Genomic DNA, 23828 nt, shown 5'->3' on the forward strand with positions numbered 1-23828 from the left:
TAAACAAGCAAACAAACAAAAATAATTCAGAACCTGGGTTTGAATCTTAGTTCTGGTATTTATTTTTTATGTGACTTTGGATAAATTCATTTCTAAGTCTAAGTTTTTTTTCTTTAAAAAATAAAAAGTTGTACTTTCTAAGTAAACCTATGTTTTAATTTAGAATCTATGATTCTAGCTCTCAACCCCCCCTCCAATGCTTTTAGGCTACAAAAAAAATTTATAGAGATTCCTTTCATATGCTTTCCATTTTTGCATTTTTAATAAACTTACTGTGTATTTCTGTATTATAATGAATTTTGCATGCATCATAATCCTCCATAATTGATAAATGTAGCAACTGCATAGCTTTCCTGTTTTGTATATTCTCAGTAACTAGTATAGAACTCTGAATACAGTAGGTATTTAATAACTGTTACATTAAATATGCTAAAAGATTTTTGATTTTATTGATGATTTTTTCTGTGCAGCTACTTTATACATCAGTGCATATTAAACCCCCTTTTATATCTACATAGAGGGTGTCATCAGTTTCTATAGGATAGTTTTCTCAATTTCAGTGTCTAAAATATTTCCTTAGCTACCCAATGATCTAATGACTAATCTTTCTTCCTGAACTTAGGTATTCTAATGATCATTTCTCCCCACCCCACTCCACTCCCAATGACTAAGCTCATTTTAAACATTCAGATTTTGGTGTCATTGAACATCAATAAGTCAACAGGTATTCATTAAGCACTTACTACTAATATTGATGAGTACTGAGGATTTTAAAAAAGCAAAAAAGATTATATTCTATTGGGGAAGGATATCAGGTGTATAGTAGGAATATATGGAGTATTTGAAGGGTAACCTTAGGAGAAGAGTTTAGGAGTTGGGGTCTGGAACTGAGGGCTGAAGGAACAAAAAGTAAAGAACTCTTGTGTCAAATGAGCTGAGTCTTGAAGGAAGTCAGGGATTTTAAAAAGTAGATATGAAGAGGGAAAGTATTCTAGGAATGTAAGACAATGCAAAAACATGGAAAAGGGATGTAGCAGTTGTGTATTAGGAACAGTAGATAGGTGACATTGTGGACGGAAAAGGAAAAAAGGTTCCAAACTATGAAGAACTTATGCCAAAAAGGAGTCCATATTTGAATCTAGACAATTAGAGTTCATTGAGTGGAGAAAGAAGAGTATGGTTAAAGAAAAAAAAAAACATTTGCCAAATGAGTGGAAGAGGATTTGTAGTGAAGAGAAGAGAGTCTTGAGACCCTGAGACACATTGGGAGATTTTTAAAGTAGTCTAGGAAAGAGATGATGAGAGCTTGAATTAGGATGATAATCCTGTGATTAGAAAAAAGATGAACATAAGGGAGTAACAATATCTAACAAATGATTATATTATACAGGAGTGAGTGAAAGTAAGGAAATGAGGAAGACACTAAAATTGGCACCCTGGGTGATGAGAAGAATAGGCATTCATAGCTAAAGGAAAGTTAGGAAAAGTGACAATTTTGAAGGGAAGTGAAAATAAATTCTGGATGTACTAAGTTTGAGTTGTCTTTTGATAAATAGTTTGAAAGAAGTTGTCAATATGGTTCTGGGCTTCAGTAAAGAGTATTAAATCTGTGGGTCTGGGAATCATTTGCATAGATATGGTAATTGAACCCAGAGGAGTTAATAAGATCACCAAGTGAGAATTTATAGAAAAAAGAGAAAATAGATTGCAGAACAGTGCCTTGGAAGATACTCATTTAGTGAATTTGACATGGATAGAAAGATACAGCAAAAGAACCTTTGAGGAACCATGGCTACTTGTATGACATAATGAAACATGGAATGCGACTTCAGTGGAAGATGAATGAATCAAAATAGACAAAATATAGAAAAGAACTCCTGGGTATAAAAGTTGATAGGAGTTTATTTCCTCCCCACTTCTAATGAGGTCATACTATAACAGGATAAGAACATAGGGTACAGAAATAGAGATAAAGCAATAAAGCAGGCTACAGGCAACAAGAATGATATAGGGTCTCAGTGCTGAAAATACTATAGCTCTGATGTGAGACTCCACTGGAGCTGGGGATCCATAGTAATTGAGAAGGGATGTGGAAATGATGTAGGATTAATTTATTTGTTATAAATAATGTATTCCTTAATTATCTATTACATGATTAAGTATTTCTCTTGTAAATAATTGAAATCACAGGAAGGAGGGAGAAACTGAAAGGTGTGTTGATTTTTATTTTATTTTTTAAAGTTTGTTTGTTAGAGAGAGGTTTATTTGGAATTTAAATAAAGGATATCCCATGTGTAAAGGATAACATAAGAGAATTGAATCTGAATTTTCATTTATTGCTTAGAAGAATAGGAAATTCTATGTCTGTCACTTAACAAAATATGTATCTTTAGGGCTAAAGAGGGCAGAGTTGGGGAGGAGATAACATAAAGCACCCCCCCCAATATTTGTAGTATTCTGTCTGATGCATAAAGTGAGCATCAGAGAGTAAGAACATTCTATGATCCTGAAATGCTACTTAGAAAAAACAGAAACCATTATTTTTTTAAGGTGGAGGTTAACCTGACCTATATAATCAGTACAGATCTTCTGGAATCATAGAATTGGGGAGATGAAAGAGACTTTTGAGATCAAGTAATCCAAGTCCTTTATTTTATTGATGAAGAAACAGTCTCAGAAGTTAGCTGACATGTGAAGTCATAGTTAGCAGCAGAGAACAGAAAAAACCCCTTAAGTTTCTAGTCCTCTAATTTGTAGCCTTTCCCTACTAACAATAACATGATAATTGCATAGCATTTTTCCCTTTACAAAATACTTTTGTCAATAACCACCTCATGAGAGAGAATATAAATATTATTATATCCCTCGCTACAGATGAGGAAACAATTTTAGAGAAGTAGCAGAGCTCTGAAGTTTGAAAGACTGGAATCCAACCCAGGTCTTCTGAATCCAATGCTCTTTCTACTATATCAAGGTAGGTGAACTCAAATCTTTCTCAAACTTAACTTTTTAAAAATTAACAAGTCTCAGAGAGTTGGGGGTACTTGTTAACCTAGTGATTAGATAAATTGGAGTTTTCCTGGTTTTTATAATACCTTCTATTCAATATGGTTATGTTATAGTCTTTTCCCTAAAGAAGTGCTAAATTCTATAATTCACAAATGTCTAAATGAGACAGTTGTATCAAAAACATTGCAGTATTTGCTTTAATGTATCTTTATCCATCTCTCCATATTAATTATATAGACTATTATTGAATATAAGAATAGATGTTGCCACTGCAACCAGAGAAGCAATATGATGTAAAGGAGAGAGAATGAGACTCGAATCTAGGAAACAAGCTAACTAGCTGGATGGTTTTTGGACAAATACTCTATAATTTGCTTGATAATCTTCTGATAATATGAACCAAGGCATATATATGTTTATATATATATATATATATATATATATATATATATATATGCCAGGTATATCCTATTTTTATTTCGGGTATTTAACATAGGATCTAAATAAAAAAGGTACTCAATATAGTTGTTAGAGTTCTTTAGTTTCTCTTACTTGTGTATATTTATTGATTTCATAAAATCACAATACATTTCAGAGGTTCATGATAATTCTAAATTAATTGGTTTCACTGTCCACTTAGGGGAAAAAGCAGATGATGCATGTCCATGTAGACTATGACATAAAGTTAGCCAGACAATTCATCAGTACACATGACTTGTATTAACATAACCTATGTAGTCCATTGGTATCAAAACAGTATTGAGAGTTCTAGAGAAAAGCTCTATCCCCCAAAATGCTAGATTAAATCCCATGAGAAGGATTTTTGGAAGGAGACAGATAAGAGATAAACAAAATGAAAAGTAAAGATACCTACATATCACTGGCTTATCACATAGAAATCTTTATGCCTCAGTTTCTTACCTGTAAAATAAAGGAATTGATTCAGGTGAAGACTCGAATATTATAATTCAGTGATTAAGTTCAAAGGATTCAAAATAAGATATCATTAATTCCTTGGAAGGCAATAAATATATTTTCCTTTCTATTTTTACTGCCACTACCTTAATTTGGATTCTTACTACCTTTCTCCTATACTCTTATAACATCCTTCTAACCCCCTTCTGTTCCTTATTACAACAAATTGCCCTAGAAGTATATATGATATATATTGTACTTTTAGAATTGCCTTATTAAATTATGACTCTGATCAAATCATTTTAACACTTAGAATTTTTCAGCCTACCTAATAAAAGCTCACCCTATGTTCTAGGCAAATTAGAATACTTGCCAGTCCCCCAGAATATCATATGCTTTTCCATCTTCATGATGACTTTGCAGGCAACATTATCTTATGTAGAGTTGTATCAACTTTCTCCCTTTCCCTTCTAACTATTAAAATCCTCTCAAGCCTTCAAGTACCCACCTCAAATTTATTAAATTATTTTTCATCTTCAATCAAATGTATCTTTCCTACTTCTGAACTCTTACACTCTTGGTCCCTCTTTAACTTTTATGCATTTATTCTCCCTACTTTTCATTTAATTTTTTTGCTTATATCTTATCTCTCTTACTAGAGTTAAAAAAAAATTCTTTCTTTAGAGGTAGGGAAAGGAAAGGAACAATCATTTATACAGTGCTTACTATCTGTGCTTTTACAAATATTATGTCATTTAATTTATTCAAGAACCCTGTGAGGCAGGTGCTGTTATCTTCAATTTAGAATTGAGGAACCTGGGGCAAACAGAAGTTAAATGACTTGTCTTGGGTTGCACAGCTAGTAAGTGGCTGAGACTGGATTTGAACTCAGGTCATGCTGACTCCAGGCTTGGCACTCTATCCACTGTGCCACCAGCTGCCTCTCGATTCATGTGCCATGAATTGTTTAATTTCACCATCCACTTCAGAGACTTGCAAATAGTAGATTTTCAATAAATGTTTGTTGAGTACACAGATGAATAGACTACATTAGAATAGAACTGACTGGGTTATAATAGACTGGAATGAAATGGAGCAGGATAAGTTGGCAGAGAAGTGTACTATGTCCAGTCCTCCCTACATTTTGACTTGCTTTTTTGTCTGTTGCATTCTTTTCAGTCAGTCATTTTGTAAAGTTGGGCCAGTATCCCACATATTCAACTTTTGATAATATTCAGAAAAACCTAGATGATTGACTAGATTTTTCCATCCTTATCTGCTTATCCTTGGATCCCATCAAGGATCCACAATTTCATCACTGTGGACATTTTTCCCCTAATGCCGTTTGCAAGTCCCTGATTTAGAGAGGTGATTTAGAGGATAGTCTTCAAGAGTTCCTGATGCATGAGAGATGACAAATCTCTTTGAACTCAGCTAGGCTGATTCTCAAGTGGCTGACATTTGATCCATCCCCTAAACCTGACAACTTTGTGGCTTGGTCAGAATTGTCTGACCTTGCTCTCTATGGCTCTAAAAACAATGAAACATTAAAGCTGGATCTTCATCTATATGCCTATAATTTATTAGTGGTCTCTCTGATGTGCACTTAGGACCAGACAGTCATAGGGTCATAAATCTATCACTGGAAAGGACCTCAGAGGACATTTAGTGCAACTCCTTCTTCTTACAGGCAAGAAATCTAAAGCAGACAGAAGTTATGTGACTTGTTCAAAGTCACATGGTAGAAAGGAATCCATGTATTCTAACTCAAAATCTATGCTTTTTCTGTAGTATTACATACATGTGTCTGTATATCTGGGTTCACTGGATTCTACACATTTTCTATACATTAGTTGTATGTATGTATGTATACCTTAACATACTTTCTGTCTCATGACACCATAAACTATTTCATGTATCTCATTAGACTTGATAACTATTAACAGAATCCAAGTAAACTAAATTAAATCAAAATATGTTCCTTTAAGGGATCACATACCAATTGAAAACTGGAAGAAAAAGGTGGAAGAAATCTCAGGAGTCACTTTTTCCAACCTTGACTTTTTTTTTTAAGTATTTTTGCAAGGCAAATGGGGTTAAGTGGCTTGCCCAAGGCCACACAGCTAGGTAATTATTAAGTGTCTGAGGCCAGACTTGAACTCAGGTACTCCTGACTCCAGGGTTGGTACTCTATCCACTGCACCACCTAGCCACCCTGAACTTTGACATTTTTCAGTTGTTTAAACTAAATTCCAAATACTAGCCCAATGTAACAAGGCAATAAGTGACAAAGTTAGCATTTGAACCTGAGTCCTCTGACTACAGATTCCATTCTCTTTTCCCTATCCTGAATGGCTCCTTGTGGCTGTTGTCTTTTTGATAAAAAAAATTCAAATGAAGTGCAAAAACATTATTCTATTGAAATGACCATATCAACATTATCTCTCCTTCCTGGACAGCTTTGAATCACAAAACAAAACTGACTAAAAAACTATCCTTGTTAAGAGTCATGCCATTTTGCAGTCTCACATAGGCATCTGACATTTTTCTTTGGATGGTCCACTGTATCAGCATCTATATGAGACATACATACAGGAATTTGTGCTTGTTTTCAGAGCAAGCCTTGCTCAAATTTTGCTGACTGAATTGTCTCTCCTCCAGACAGAATTCTTCCTTCTATGCTCCATTGTTTTGGTTTTGTTCCTCCTTATATTTTTGTTTTTAAAAATATTACTGCATTTAAGACATTTTCAATAAGATAATTAATTAAGCTCTACAAAACTCCTCTTATTTCTTTATTTAGAAAAAATTTTGGGAGCAAACATTAATGTTAGAGAAGCACCAAGTACACCTATGATAGAAATTGCTCTAAATTACCTTCCATTATTTTCAGTCAGAAAAAAATTGGAAGTGTTTTGTTAAGAGATGATCTACTTTTATTGCCACATTCCACCCTGAAGACATGTCATGCATCTTTCCTCTAATGAAGTGTTTTCTAGAGAGTGGGATATAGCCCTGTCTCTAATCTGTAGATGTCATGTATTGCTATGGTAACCTGGGATGTCATGGTTTAAAAAATCACTTCCTTTGTGTGGAAAAAAATAACTTCAGTTTTATTTACTAATGAATTTTTATTCAATCCACACTAACAAATAAATTCCACCATGCCTCCTTTTAAAAACCATGTGCCATCTCAATGTCTCTGAACAGTGCAAATGGAATGTCTCTCAACTACACCGAAATTAAATATCTGGAGTAGAAACAAAGCAGAGCAAAACAAAACTCAGCACTACTCAGAAAATGTATGGTAAGAAACAAATTGGGGCCAAAATTAAGTATTAACATAGAGAGAGCCTTTAAAAAAAATGAAATCATAATTAGCTAGGAAGATCACAACAAAGACAGGCTAAAATTCAATCAGAATACAAACCTGCCTATTAGAAACAAACAAACATACAAACAAACAAACAATTACTTAACAGATAAAACATGGTACTAAAGAATACAGGTGGGTTTTTTTTTTTGTGTGTCCAGCATTCCTGGAGATTTATTCAAATAAGTGAGTCCAAATGTCATTGAAATATATCACCAGTGATAATATCTTCTCTTCCCTCAATTTTACTGCTGAATCTAAGCATATGAATAATGGGAACTGAAACTTACAGGTAAATATAAAATATCTATTAACACTGTCTATTGGGGTACTCAGTAACTTAAAGCTACAAAGTCAGCTGGAACAGAAATATTTGGTGGGTTCATTTTGCTCTTAGTCACAAAGTCTCTCAATGAATCATCTTTCCATGCAATACATATGGCTAGACTGAGTACAGATAATCAAAATCTAGCAAAGTGTCAGACTATCTGGTGTAGGCTGATAGAAGCAGTTAAGTGGTACTGATAGACTGATGGAATGGAGACAAGAAAGTTGTTCAAATCCTGTCTTGGACACTTACAAGCTAGCTGCATGATGCTGAGCAAGTCATGTAACCTCTTTATGCCTCAGTTTCTTCATCTGAAAATGAGTAAAATAGTAGCACCTATCTGTCAGGGTTGCTGTGAAGATCAAAGATATTTGTAAAGTGCATTGAAAACCCTAAAGCCCATATAAATGATACCTTTTAATGCTATTCTTAAGAGATACACTGTATTTTGAGTCTATGTGAGCCATATCACAGCAGTCTATATTATTATTATTATTAATATATTACATATATTATTATTTTTTTTAGGTTTTTTTAGTTTTTGCAAGGCAATGGGGTTAAGTGGCTTGCCCAAGGCCACACAGCTAGGTAATTATTAAGTGTCTGAGGTTGAATTTGAACTCAGGTACATATATTATTATTATTAAGAACTTGTATAAAGGAAACTAAATCTATCCCCAAATGGGTCTGAGGATTTTAAGATTATAGATTTAGAACCTGAAGGAACTTGAGAGGTCATCTATTTTACCTCTCATTTTATGAAAAAGCAGATTGATGCCCAGAGGTTGAACAGCTTTCCCTGATCATGCCAGTGGCACTCTCAGTTTCTCAATCTACTTACTTTTCATGACCACTTAAGCCAACCACAAAGATGGTCATACTTTGATCTTGCCATTACTCCCAGATGTACCATCTCTACCCTGAAGAATGCTGAAATCTTTTTATCCAACCATAATTTATTGTCTTATCACTTCTCCCTCTGTCTTCCATTTCAAAACTTTATTCTTCATTATCACTGTGATCCTCAATTTCTTTGCCCCTCACTTCTCCCCTAGGCCACCTCCTCTGTTCAAGCCAGACTCTCTTTTCATTTTTCCATCTTGGCCACTTAATGTACCCATTAAACACTTTACTGTCCCCCTCCCTTGAATCCTAATATCCCCTTTACCATTTTACTAATTATGCCTTGCCAAGACTCATCCTTGGATCACTCTCATAATTTGCCACCTTTGCTGCCACATGCATATTGATAAAAGACAGAGGAGGAAAGCCACATAATTGTTCTGACTAGGTCCACTAAAATTTTATGTTGCACAACTTCATCTGACCTCAACTGGGTAATCCTTCTCTACTTGACTTAATCAACCAACCCCACTATAATGCTTTCCATGCTGACTTTTCCAAGTCCTTTTATCCCTCCTTAACCTTACCCCTAAGGCTCAACCTCCCCCTCATCCTTTCAGATGCCTCATCTTTTTTTTTTTAATTTATATAAGGCAATGGGGTAAAGTGACTTGCCCAAGATCACATAGCTAGGCAATTATTAAGTGTCTGAGGTCAGATTTGAACTCAGGTTCTCCTGACACCAGGGCTGGTGCTCTATCCACTGTGCCATCTAGCTGCCCCAGATACCTCATATTTTAAAGAAAAACCTGAGACCATTCACCATGGCTTCCTTTTCTCCCCTCTTCCTCATCTTGTATCAATCACGTTCCTTCTCATATCAATTGCTATTTCTTCCTTCACTCCTTCTCACATAATAAGGTGACTTTTACTACTTACTAGGACTAGCCCTTTTACTTGCTCAAGTGACTCCATTCCTTCTTTTATTCCTCCATCAGATTGTACCTTCTCATCATCTCCAAGCTATAATCTATTTCAATCTCTTCCTCTCTATTGGTTCCCTTTCTACTGTCTATAAACATGATCATCCTCCCATCCCATGTTATCATGTTATATCTCTTCAGCCCTTTGTGGTTAAACTCGAAAAGGCCACCTATTATTTAAAAGGCCTCCTCTCTCTATATTCTCATTCTCTTATTAACCTTAAAATGAAACTCATCTTTCCCATCCATTACTTTCTTTGTTACTGTGGAGGGCAATACCGCTCTCCCAATCCCTCTGGCTTGTAACCCAGGTGTCATTATCATACCCCCCTCCCCCCCCTGATTTCCAATCTGTTGCTGATTTTACATTTTCAAAATTTCTCAAATGTTACCTCTTCTCTGACACTGTCACCCCTCTAATATAGGCCCTCATTTCTTCCCACTTGTATTATTGTAATAACCTGTTGGGGGGGGGGTCTGCCTGCCTCAAGTCTCTTGTCACTCCGATTCATCCTCTGTGCTGTCACTAAAGATGCTTTTCTTAAAGTTCAGCTCTGGCCATGTTTTCTCTCCCCAGCCCCCCAATCCCACCATTAATTCCCCTGACCTTCAGAATCAAATACAAAATCTTGTTTCATAACCTTAGCCCTCTCCTACTTTTCCAGTCTTCTTATACCTTACTCCTCACTAGGAACTATTCCATCCAGAAAACTGTCGTCCTTGTTTTTTTCCATGTTTTTCCTTCTTTTGACTCAGGAAATTCTTTCTGGCTGCTCCCTTTTTTCATCTTTGCCTACTGACTAACCTGAATTCCTTTAAATCTTAACTAAAACTCCATCTTTTAGAGCAAGCCTTTCGCAACCCCTCTTAATTTTAGTGCCTTCATTCTTTCCTATATTTATTTATTCTATTTATAACTGCTTTGTATAAATCTGTTAATTTGCTATCTCCCTCATCACATTACAATGTCCTTGAAGGAAGGAACAGTCTTTTGCCTCCTTTGATATCTACAGTTCTTACCACAGTGCTTGGATTAATAAATGTTTATTAATTGAACAGTAAGTGAAAGAGCCAGGATTTGAATCAAATACTCTTCTTATTTTACCTTACTGCTGAGATATGGACAGAATAGGCTTGAGGAAACAATCACAAATGTATTGGTGTTTGAGCAGAGCTGGAAAGGACTTCTTCAGGGGTCATCTGGTAAATAATTAATAACTAACTCTCCTGAAATCAAAGGTACAAATGACACATTTTATGTTTGATTAATTATATTTCTCTATTGCTTTAAGTCTAGAAATCAATAAAACATCAATCTCTGATTTTTATGCTCATAATGGAAAGTTAACAATTAGCTCTCTGGGTTAGAACTGGCTTCAGTATACCCATTCCCATCCAATCTTTTATTTATTTAATTTGTTTTTTGCTAGGCTTCGGGGTTAAGTGACTTGCCCAAGGTCACATAGTTAGCTAATTATTAAGTGTCTGAGGTCATATTTGAACTCCATTCCTCCAGACTTCAGGGTTGGTGCTCTATCTATTATACCACCTAACTGCCCACCTAGTCTTAATGCTTGAAATGCAACCATCTAAAATATATATTCCTTTGGGTTGAGTCCTCAGGCTCTGCTAAAAAGAAAAATAATAATACATAGAGGGATAAAAACATCAAAATTCATGCCTAGATGTTAGTTGTTTTGTTTGTTTAACTAGCTGTGGGCTCAGGCAAGAAGAAATCTAGAGGTGGAGTATCCCTGACGCATTAGGGATACAAAAAGGGCCCTTCAAGCTGCAGGGTGAGGTTTATAAGGGGAAGGGGGTAGAGAAAGGAACTACAAAGGTCAGAGAAGGAGGGAGTTAAAGCAAATCAGCTATTCCTACTCTGCTAATCTCTTCTACATTTTATTATCAAATTTCTGAATTTCTGAATGGCTTCTTCATTTTCTTAATGAAGGTTATTAGAATATTTTAGTTTTCTGTATTTTTGCAGCACATGAATTTTATTGCTAACCCTTTGCTATGAATTTGCTCTCCTTTTTATATTGTGCCACAGAGTTTATATCTATAAGGTGAGGTGATTACCTTTTAGTTTAAAAGGTATGATTTTTTCTTTTATTCTTTTAAACAATTTTTTCCATTGTCTAGCTTTGGAGAACATTGCTAAATGAACCAATCTCATAAATTCTTGGAGGATATTAGGTACTTAAGACTAATTAGTAATGAACAATTGTGACCATTTCACTTCATTGATCAAAAAACTCTTCATGGCTTCTCATGGCCTAGTTAATAGACTGTACTCTTTTCTCTGGCATTCCAGGATTTGGTGATATGAATTAATTTTGTCTTTCCAATCTGATCTTATCTCTTGTACTCTAAGCACCAGCAAAATTGGATGATTTGCTATTCTCTGAGCATGCGACATGATTTCCTGCATTCATGGTTTTGTCCACTTCATTACCTATATCTGGATTTTCTTACTTATTAATTCCTTCTATTTCTCATTCAGTCACCTACTAGATAAATATTTTCTTATTTATCTAGAGGAGAGATCACTGTTTTTTCTCTGAACTCTTATAACAATGAATTTGTATATTGATTTTATTACTAATTATACTTTATGCATACTTTACATATTTTTTGAGTGATGAAAAAGTAAAATGTGGGAATCTGCCTCCTATTTTTAAGGACCCATGATCAATGTGTACAAGTTAATTAACTAACCCATTCCATTCCACTAAAAAGTTTCTCTCCATCATCAAATGAACAATGGTTCATTTGATCAAACTCTAAAAAAGGAAGTCAAGACTAGAGACATTTGTTAAAATCAAATTTATGGGAAATAGGGGGGGGAGTAAGAACTTACTAAATATAAAGGATTAGAAAGGCTTAGCAAGATGGACCAGAAAATAGGTCTTGAATTAGGTCACCTCTGATCATGACATTTTTTAGATCTGATCCTGAAATCTTAAGTTCCTAGAGTTGTAAGAGAGAATTAACACACCAAGATTCTTTTGTTTCACTTTTACAAAACTGTATTTTGTCTTTTTTTTTTTTTGCAAATGGAAATCTAGTAAGAAGTTGCAAATTGCAATTATACTGGGCATTCTGTGGTTGAACACAGAGCATTTTAATTTGATGGCTTATAAGTGCTAATTTACCTACTGCTTTGTATTTAAGCATTGTTTTAGATTTCTAAGCTGCAAATAGCCTTTTGATCGCCATGGTGGCTCTGAGGAGTCATTTTTCTAGAAATGGGTGACATAATTAGGAAGATTTACCTCTAAAAGTCAGTGTTTGAGCTGAGCCTAGAGCTTGTGATTCTATCGTGGTCACCATTTCAAAGAAAACAGCAGGCTAGACCCACACTATTTGTGCAAGGGACTCTATTTTTTTTCATCTAACATCCCTTATTATTGTTTATTTGCATTTTATCTATGCTTGTTGACATGCTATGTGCAATTTCTAAGTTAATCATCATTATAAAATAATCCTAAACATTTAGAACAATATACCGTAACTTGACTAAAACATGATTGATTGTTTTCTTCTTATTTCTTTCTGCACATCTTTGCTAAGAAATAGAGTCATTGTGGAAATTTCTTTAGAGTCCAGAACTTTCTCACCCTGGAACATTTCTTCATCATGCCAGCCTCCCTTTCTCCTTGGATAATTTCTTCTTTGGATTTTCTTTCTTATAGATTCTGAGCCCCTTGACTATTTTCTAAGTGCTTTCTTTTCATTATAACAATTACATACTTTCCTTTGTCAAAGTTTATCAACACAGTCTCCAACCAGTGATATCATCCTCCAGGGATTGGGACAGAAGCCAGGGTCTGTAGCCTTCCCACTGTTAGTAACCCACTTGTGTGTGATAATTAGTGATTAAAGACAGCTTCTAGACTTTGCTAAACAGATGTCTGCTTTCTCTCAGATTCTCAAAGTTAACAGCTTCTCATATCCCCTAGAATAGGCAATGTGATAGAATATATAGAGAGGATGAGTCTTGGAATTAAGAAGACCTTGTTTCAGGTTCTACCTCTAATACATGTTGGCTTAGGGAACAGGTAAACACTAACTCTCCATGCTTCAGGCAGCTCAGACTAAAATTTACAGATGAGTTGAATATCTGTAGTGGTGGATGGAGTTATCAAACAGGAGTTCTAGACAATAATGAAATCAGCTGCCCTGACTTACCAAAAAAAATACCCCAAAACATTAAGACTTAGTTGAACCTTCCCTTCCAAAGGAAAACAAAACAAACACACACAAAAAACAACCTTTCAGAATCTGAGGAACACTTTATAAACATTATCTCTTATATATCTCTTTCCCTTAATCCTAATTCCTCCTACTGAAAATTACTAATCTTTAATCATGTTTATCAAAGTATGTATGTACAATACTAACCTGACTGTTTGCCGCTGAGGGGAGGGGACTGGGAAGGGAGGGTAGAAGAAAATTTTGTAACTTAAAAATATACGTGTGCATGTGGATGAAAATAATTTTTTTTAAAAAAAAGACTCAATTAAGACTAATTTCCTATTAAAGTAACCAACAGTTTAACTCATATAGCTGTCTCATAAACTGCCCAAGAAGATCAAATGAAATAATGGGCACAATGTGTTTTGTTAGCTTTACAATGCTTTATAAACACCTTCATAATTATTATTATTAGTTAAAGTATTAGCATTAGTATTAATAAAGACTGCACTATGATCTTCTTTAGCCTAGAAACTAGGGCAGAGCCAGTTTAATTTGTTATTAACAACTTTGTTTTTTAATTAATTAATTTATTTTCATCCATAAGCACATGCATATTTCCAAGTTACAAAATTTCCCTCTACCCTCCCTTTCTACCACCCCTCCCTCAGCAGGGAATAGTCAGGTTAGCATTTTACATACATATTTTGTTAAACATGTTTACAAATTAGGAATTTTGGGCATGAGGAATTAGGATTAAGGGAAAGATATAAGATTTGGAAGGGTTGTTTTTTTTCCCCTGTATGTTTTGTTTTTCTTCCTCTGGTTGGGGATAATCTAGTCCAAAATCAGTCAAATGCAGTTGTCCTAGCTCTCTGGACTGCCCAAAGGAGTTATTGAAAACTTTGTAAATTTCAATGGAAAAAAGGTTTCAAGATTTGAATGGGATTTGTGTTGATATATTTTCTGAATACTGTTCTAGTTTCCAAATCCTCTGAATTCTCTGATCCTATTTGTGGCACTTATTGGCCTATCCTTTCACAGACTTATAGCAACAGATCCTGGCAATGTGGGAAAAGTCCTGGGTTCTGGTCCTGATTCTGTTGTTACCTAACTGTATGACCTTAGGTAGGTTCTTTAGCATCTCTGTGCAAAAAGAAGGGATTTGATTATGAAATATCCAAGATCTCTTCAAACTATAATGGTTTATGATTTTTTTTGCTCCATAAAATGAAGGATTATTTTTACCCCCAAGTAATATGGCCCTTCTCTATAAAGTGCATTATTGAGATATCCATAAAATTAGTGAATGATATATTTGGAGCTAGAAGGAAACTTAGAGATCTTCTCTTCCATTCACTTTATCTTATGAGTAAGGAAAGTGAGGCTCAGAAAAGTTAAATGACTTGCCCAAGGTCATACAGGAGGTAAAAAACAAAAAAGAAATTGGAATTTGGGATTTCTGTCTCTGAATTCTAGAAAGAAAGAAACCACTGTGGAGGCTATTGGAGGTTGATGCTGCACTCCCTAATCAGTCTGAATATATATCCTTAGAATATGGGCAAGCAATAAATTGTTGTTAGGAATGGGAACTTTGGAAAACCAGTATGTTTTGCAGACTGAAAAGATATGTGGAAACCTATAAAAGATCTGGTGAAATAAGGGGTTAGTTAGGTTCCCTTATATATTTTTTAAGTAGTAGCAGAGAAGCAAAAGAATTTTGTACATAACTCCTAGTCATCTGCCCTGTCAGAAAGAACTCTCCATGTTACACTGAATATTGCAAAAAGCTAGGTTCATTCATCAATGATAGTGGTATTCCTTTCTCCTTTTAGAGGTAATGTTGCTCGTTGGTGGCAATGTCACTCTTGTGCCACTTTTCCAGACAAGAAATTCAGCATTCGTTTATAAGTCAGAAAGAATTTGACTGTGGACAAGCAGGAACAATAATTAAATGCCCAATATTGGTACTTGGTAGCACCTGATAAAACATACTTCCCTCTTCTCAGAAGAGAGAATTTTGGGTTTCAATGTTGCATATGTTGATAATTTTGTGGGTCAGCTTTCCCTACTGTTTTTCTTTGTTTTAAGAGAGGGTTTGAGGTAAAAGGATGGGGAAGAAAACTTGGCTAAAACTGGTATTGATTGTGCCTGAAAAAAATTAGATAGTTCAATGAAACTTTTAAAAATATACATGATTTAGGTTATGAAATTGCTATAAAATTAACTTTCATCAAAAACATGATGAGTGAGAGAAGACATCGCTTATTTTGCATCTTGATGAAGATATGAGTGGATAATTTTTTTTTCCCAAATAAAAAAGAAGGCATAAAGTTACAATGACTAGGAAGAAGGGAAGTGGGGTGCCATTTTGGTGTCTTCCAGAATCAGATCCCAAAGAATATGTCTACAAATACTGAACTAATTTTTCTTTCTTGTTTTACATATTAGTAAACTCAATCATTTTCAGGGTACTTAGGCAGCAAATATAAGAGTGACTCCCCATTCATAAAGTTAATACTACTCAAATTATATTTAGTTTCTCTAGGATTAAGTTTTCCCATGGTTGGATAGCAATTCCTAGTGTTTTCTCTGGGGAAAAAAAACAGAATTTTGTTTGCATGTTTGTAACACATGCACAATAAATATCTGACTAGCAAAGGAAAGCAATAAGTATTAAAAATTAGAAGGAAAAATAAAGATGATAAGGATATGGTAGCTTCTCCATAATGACAAGTTTCCATGAGAGCATGAAGATTAAAAGTCTGGAGGTTAGAGAAGGATGGAAAAATATATATCTAGAATGAAGGGAAGTTTTAGGTTGATTTTCTTTTGAATAGAGATTTCATATTTAACTGTGTTAAGTTCATTTTAACTGTGTTTAATCCAACATTCTAACCTATTAAGATCTGTCTGGGTCCAAATGGTCATCTTTTGAGTTAGCTTTCTCTTCTACAATGTGATTTGCAAATTGATAAGCATGCCACTTTGCCTTTATCCATCAATAATAAAAATATTAAACAGCAAAGAAACAAGGAGAGATCCCTGGAGGCTGCCATCTAGAAGCCTCCTTACATATAGACATTGGCTCATTAATAACTATTCAGTGGGTTTTTAGTCCAACCATTCAGCAAATTTTGAATCTGATTCACTCTAGTGATCATTCATATATCTCCATTTTGTCCAAAAGGAAAATATTAGAGATTTTGTCAAATGCTTTGCTAACATCTGAGTAAGCTACTATATATCTACAGTAGTTCCTGGTAAGTCACTCTAATGATCTGTCAAGATATGTTAATGAAATCAGTCTTTTGGCATATCTTGTATTTGATGAAGTGATAATGATTATTATTATTATTGCTTTCTTTTCTAGCTATTCACTAATCCTTTTAATAACATTAACATTTTTTACAGGAATCAAATTTAAGCTAACTAGCATGTATTTGGTATACCATTCCCATTACACTTCAAGATCCTTATGAGTAAGGACTGTTTTTGTTTTTTTTTTGCCTTTCTGTATTCCCAGAACTTAGCAGAGTGCCTGGCTCATAGTAATTTCTCAATAAATGCTTGATGACTTGACTTAACTTGGAGTTGCTTGGTTTCCTAAGGAAATAATGAAATGGGAGTACAAAAGAAAAGAAAAAGGACTCGAGAAGGTTAGGATTGAGCTGAAGAAGGATGACAGTAGGTAGGTAGCAGAGAAAAGGGCTTTTCATTTTGAGAATTGCAATTATGAGTCACAGTGATTAGAGGAGCGAGAGATACTAATTTGCTATACATAGGTCTGGGGAATTACCAGTTGGTTGGGACCATTGTCAGGGACCTGTGATGATGGAGGATGGTGGTGGTGGTGGTTGTGGTGGTGCAGGTGTTCTGGTAATGGCAGCAGTGGGGTGTTGAAGCGGGAGGTCCAGCTCCTATTTGAGTACTAGACAGCTCATGTGATACCCAATTTGTAGCTATGCCCCAAGACAGCAAGGAATGGGACACACCCAGACAGTAACTCAAATGTGAAACATATATTTGGTTTTGAGTCTAGCCTGATGTCCAACTTACTGGTTCTTTTGTATGTCTAAGGTGACTTAGACATTTAGACAAATTAGTCTTATTTTATTATGATTAGGTTTTATTCTTCAGGCTGCAGATGTGGGGGAAAATAGTTTACATTAGCATAGCAATTTAAAATTTGCAAACAAGCAAAAACTTTTCTGTGTGTTATGGTGCAACTATTACTGCTCCCATTTCAATGATAGGAAAACTATAACTAAAGAGGTTACATAGTGTACCTTCTAGTTCTAAATCCATGAGACTACAATTGTATGATTTGTTCTTGGATACACAATCAGCAAGAGTCAAAAGTGGGTTAAAACCTACATCTCCAACTATTGAGTCTAATTCTCTAGGATTCCAGCTGCCCCTCAACAACAAGTTGATTTATTTTGTATTCTTTTTGTCAGGTTATTGGGCAACTTGGTGATTCATTGAATAGAATGCCAGCCCAGAAATCAAGAGAAACTGAGTTCAAATCCAGTCTCAAGCATTTATTACCTGAGCAAGTCATTTAACCTTGATTGCCTCATTTTCCTTATTTGTAAAATGAGCTGGAGAAATAAATGACAAACCACTCCTGTATTGTTGCCAAGAAAATCCCAAATGGTGAAGAGTCACACACAAAGTCACACACAACTGAAACAACAGAACAACAGCATTCACATGATAACCTTATTGTTTCATCCTCTTGAACAACTTGTGGTATAGTTATCTTTCTCATAGTCCATTTGCTTATATTCATCATAAGTAGGGTAGACATGTGTCCTGTAAAATGATGTTTTGTGTCCATGGATGACTGTGTTTATTATAACAAACTCTAGAATTTTACTGGACCTTCTCAATGAGATCCATAGTCAAAAGCAATTGGAGTATAAATTCACAAAAGGGAAAAACAAAAAGCTATGGAATGCATTTTGGCCAGTTAATAACAGGGGAAACCCATTGAGTTAGTAAATCGGATTGGAACTGTGGGTGAACAATGAGAGAGGATAGAATTAAATATGAAGAAAAGACAGAGTTGGGATCACAGGTGGGTAGCTGTATAGGGATGTTAAAGAGCCCAGGCTATTCCCAGTCACAATAATAATCTTATGGTGTTGTTACATGGCTGTTAATCATGGAACACTATCATTTCAGAAAAAATCAAAATTTTGAGCCAACTAAAGGTCAATGGAAAGATGTATATAAAAGTTGCAGTAGGTTATCAATGATGACTTTAAGTACAGAATTGTAGAAAGGATATTAGAAGGGACAAATATGAATAGAAAAAGGACTGTTACTTAGTCACATGCTAAGAGTGAGGAGTAATAGACAATCAGAGTGTTACCTTAGGATCTTTGAAACATTAAATATATCAGATAAATCCCTCCTTGTACTGCATGGATCTTTTATGGAAAATAAAGACAAGAATCACATAGTATGAATAGGTTATAATCTTCACTGATAAAGGTATATTCACTTCATTTTAATTGTCTCTCATCAAGGTATTAAAATAAAGTGTCTGGAAAATGTTCCTATACCTATATATCAAGGGATTCTCCCCGTTTTGTGCCATCAGACTTTGGCAGCCTAGGAAGCCCTTCTCAAAATAACATTTGTAAATGTATACAATAAAATGCATTGGTTTATAAAGTAGCAACAACAACAATATCAATGACCATTTATATAGTGCTTACTATGTATCGGGCACTGTGCTGATTGTTTTACAATTATTATGTCACTTGATTCTCACAACCATCCTGGGAGATAGGTGCTAATAAGATCCACAGTCCAAAATAATTGGACTAGTAATTCCTAATTTTACAGATGGAGAAACAGAGGCAGACACAGGTTAAATGTCTTACCCAGGGTCACACAGCTAGTAAGGGTCTGGAACCAGATTTGAACTCAGGTCTTCATGACTCTAGGCCCAATGTTCTATTCATTGCACTACATAGTCATATACATTGAATTATAATTATCAATTCTTTTTTAAGTTCATGGATCCCAGGGTAAGAAACCCTGCTCTACATTAACTAGACAAAATAAATCTGACTGAATAATTTGTTGATTATTTTTGATTCTGCCACAATTTTATAGGCCAAAACATTAGGAATCTCTAGTATGCATGCCAAAGGCAACAAATGACATACCATTTACTAGCATGCCCCACATATTTTCTCCTTCACTTAAGTTCCCTTAATTAACAGGGATCACTTTTGATCTCTTCCCACAAAATGAAAAGTTCTATCTCTTCATTATAGAAGTCACTGCTATGAAGAAGCCACTTTTATTGATTATTGTCTAATTAAAATAATTTATAATAATTAAGAAATAGAATTAAGCCTTCTGGGCTTTCCATCCCCCTCATTCCACTCCAAGCATGAGTATGTGAATTCTCCTGAACAGAGAGAAGGTAGATAAGTATTATGCATTTTAAAACGTTTGTTGAATTGAATTAAATCTTATGCTTAATTCAATAAATACACAGGAAGGCTATTTTAAATCACAGAATGACTTCAATGATCTTTTTCTACTCTTAGCTGCCACTAACTTTTCCCTGAAATAGCAAGAGAGGGAAAAGTAGTTTGATACCCAAAATAAGAATGCTAACCAACTCTGCATTACTATGATAGAGTTGGGAGTGCTGGAGGGAAAGCAACAGTGCAGGTCTGTAGCAATACATCGAGAGGAATCTTATTCTTGGGAATTTGAATCTCTCTCTGTCTCTCTCTCTCTCTCTCTCTGTCTCTGTCTCTGTCTCTCTCTGTCTCTCCCTCTGTCTCTGTCTCTCTGTCTCTGTCTGTCTGTCTGTCTCTCTGTCTCTCTCTGTCTGTCTCTCTGTCTCTCTCTCTCTCTCTGTCTCTCTCTTTCTCTCTCTCTCTGTTTTTCCCTCCCTCTCCCTTATTTTCCTTTAAAGCTCAGCCAATGTCATTAAGCCATTTCCCCTATAATGTGTCTCAAAAATGTAAATTAACAGTAAACCATCTACTGAAAGACTTATTATTTTATCACATGCTAGGAAATTTCCATAAAAATATATGTTTTTGAAAAAGTTATTAATTTTGGATTCTTAAGAAGGTGAAATGAATTGCATTATTTTCATTACAAACAATCTATGTGGTATCCTGCAGGTGATGTTGACAACTAAGTAACATTTATTAAAATGAAAATATGGAAATGCTGCAGAGATTTTGCAGCAAGTATTTCAGAAGTTAGAGACTGAAAAATTAATTCCCCAAATTTTCTATTGAGCCTAATCAGACATCCATTATTATTTTAAATAATTATTTAAGCTTATTAGATGCACAAAGAGATTTTAACCAGCTCAAATCTTCTTAGCTGACACAGAATTATGAAAATAAATAAGAGGGGCATTAAGTGTCTTTGGTTCTCTCAATAGTTTATTTTAGATAGAGTCTACACAGACAAAAGTGGAAAGTAAATCAATTGTCTAGGAAATATAAGTAATGTAGGACATTGTATTTGATTCATATCAAAGATCATCTTTCTCACTAATTTTTATTTCTCATTTTTGGTCCAGACATGATTTAGTTAATGTAGGAAACTTCCTGTGTGAAAAACTCACTTCACTAATGCAGAGTAGCAATTCATCTCTACCAGTTCGGAAGGTTTTATTTTAATATAAATCTGCGTCTTCATTGTCATTAGTTCTGCCTTCTGAGGCTAAGAAGCATAAGTTAAATTTCCCTTTTATGTGATAGCTCTTTGACTATTTGACATAGATATCATATTTACCTTAAGTTTTCTCTTTGCTAGGCTAAATAGTTTTAGATCCTTCAATTAATCTCCAGGCCTATTACCACCCTAGTCTTCCTTCAGGTATTTTCTAGTTTTTTAGTGTCATTGATGATATTGGCCCCAGAATTAAAGGCAATACTCTTTTTTGTTTTTTTGTATGGGACCATGTTATGATGTGAACAACAAAATTCTAATCACTCCCATCCTAGACACTAGTTCTTTATTAATGCAGTTTATGTCAAGTGCCAAAGCCTAGATGAAATTTTGCTATGGCTTTCCTATTTTATACATGTGAAATTTATTTTCAGAGTCAAAAGTGAGTTTCTTATAGGAGATAGTAGTTTTTGAGGAGATGGCAGTTACTAAAAAATTAATAACATTAAGCAAAAAGAAATGGTTGAGGGTGAATAGCAAAGGGGATAGTCTTTTTTGTTTTTTTTTTTTTAGTTTTTTTTGCAAGGCAATGGGGTTAAGTGATTTGCCCAAGGTCACACAGCTAGGTAATTATCAAGCAACTGAGAATAGATTTGAACTCAGGTCCTCCTGACTCCAGGGTCCATGGCTTATTCACTGCGCTACCTAGCCGCTCCCAGGAACAGTCATTTTAAAGAGTTAGTTACAAACTAGGAAAGAAGGTGAGTAGTCAAGCTAAAAGGGAAAAGGGAAAAGAAAAGAAAAGAAAAGAAGCTTAGATCACCAGAGATTCAGCTACATGGAACTGGGGCCAAATTGGTCCAGAAGAAGCAGAAGTAGCCAGCTAGTAGTCAAGGAGGAAAAGAGAGAGCCTGGGGGCTGAGGAACCTTGCTAAAATACATTTCTGTGATAGGCAGGACTGGTGGGCGGGAGGAGTGGTTTAGCACCTGGCTCCAGGTGTTCTGCTAGGTTCATGTCAGAGGGGTGGTCTGCAAGAAGTCACTAAGACAGCACCCACCGAGCATATGTAGCCCCCCGCTTCAATTTGAATGGCAGTGGGGAGCCACTGTGACATTTTTAAATAGAAGAAAGATTATAACCACATTGTTCTAAAGACCTTCTTGTTCTAAGGAATGTATTCTCACTTTCTGACACAAGGGGCTAGTTCTTGGTTCAACTGAACATAAACACATATAGATATATGAAAGGCAACTCAGGATAAAAATTTGTAGAGGGGCCAATCTTTATTGACAGAGTCACTACATTGTTGAAACCATTGTATTGGTTCAAGAAGACTGATATATGCTCACACATATGTACATTTATATATTAGGTAGAATATATGTATGTATGCCTATATGTATGGGTATGGAAATTTAGACTACTCCTATGATTCCATCAGTGTAGGGAATTCTAGGGGAGAGACTTCCTCTATCTTTTGAGGTTGTACCTTAACTGAAATAAAATTACAGTCTTAATCAATTGCCTGAGGAAGTGATTTTTGCCCAAGGCCATATGAGCAGTAGTTGTCAGAGGTTGCACTTGAATCCAGGTCTTCCTTGACTTCCAAGGCTTGGCTCTTTGCTTCATTGTGACCCTTTCCACTTCAGTATTCATTTTCTGTACAGTCATCTATCTAAGTAATCTTATTTATCTTCCTACTCTTGCCTGTGTATCCCCAATCCTTTCTACTTCTCCAGGGAAAAAGAAAACCTGCTTTCTGGTCACCCCTTTCTTGTATTTAGATGTAAGCTTCTGCCATATTTAAATATAAACTTCTTAAATGTAGAGACTATCTCTTTCTAAAATAGGTATCCACATGCTTATATGTATACATATGTATATAAACATGCATACACATTTCTTCATGAATGCATCAGTCTGACTATGATAGAACCTGACATATAAGAGTATATTACATTATAAATTCACCCTATGTATATGTGTATGTATGTATGTATGTGACAGGGTAGTTTGGGAAAAGATGTACTTGGAAACAGAGAATTTCATTTCAATCTTGAGCCTGTCAATTAGCTACTTTAGGGAAGCCAATTAATCTCTTTGGACTTCAGTTTTCATACCAGAAAAATGGAGAAATGAGATTAGATTACCCCTAAATTCCCTATCTAGATAGGAATTATCTATGGGACAGTATGTTATATACTACAATTGAATTCCCTTAAAGGTTACATATTACAAATTATTTCCCTAGTATTTTCCCTAGTATTACAAATTACATTCCCTAGTATAGAAATTTAAAGGTTTCATACTCTGTTTCCAACTGTCCTTCCAAACTAATTTCATATGACCTCCCCCTTAGGTATTTTATGTTGCAGTCAAATTGTTCCACTTGTCTCCTGAACATGGTATTCCATCTTCAACCTCTATGCTATTTCATTGGCTGTTATCTATTCCTGGAGTATGCTTTTCCCTCACTTCTCCTCTTGAAATATTTATATATTTTTAAGA

At 35.0% G+C, this 23828-nt stretch overlaps 1 long non-coding RNA gene and 1 pseudogene across 2 annotated transcripts in view; both read left to right on the forward strand.

Annotated features, from left to right (window-relative positions):
- The first annotated feature begins 1826 nt into the window (after window positions 1–1826).
- The window catches only part of LOC141518074 (uncharacterized), a 129135-nt gene continuing 107133 nt past the window's right edge, over window positions 1827–23828 (forward strand). The window contains exons 1-2 of one of the 2 annotated variants that reach the window (XR_012477076.1): window positions 1827–1881; window positions 2875–2974. This is a non-coding gene — a long non-coding RNA (uncharacterized LOC141518074). Of the gene's footprint in view, window positions 1882–1949; window positions 2212–2874; window positions 2975–23828 lie in introns of those variants that run through there. The other variant, XR_012477074.1, reaches the window with a different exon arrangement.
- LOC141506460 (large ribosomal subunit protein uL10m pseudogene) overlaps window positions 17486–23828 on the forward strand; it is a 71157-nt pseudogene continuing 64814 nt past the window's right edge.

This window comes from Macrotis lagotis, chromosome 1, assembly GCF_037893015.1.
Source record: "Macrotis lagotis isolate mMagLag1 chromosome 1, bilby.v1.9.chrom.fasta, whole genome shotgun sequence".
Classification (NCBI taxonomy): domain Eukaryota; kingdom Metazoa; phylum Chordata; class Mammalia; order Peramelemorphia; family Peramelidae; genus Macrotis; species Macrotis lagotis.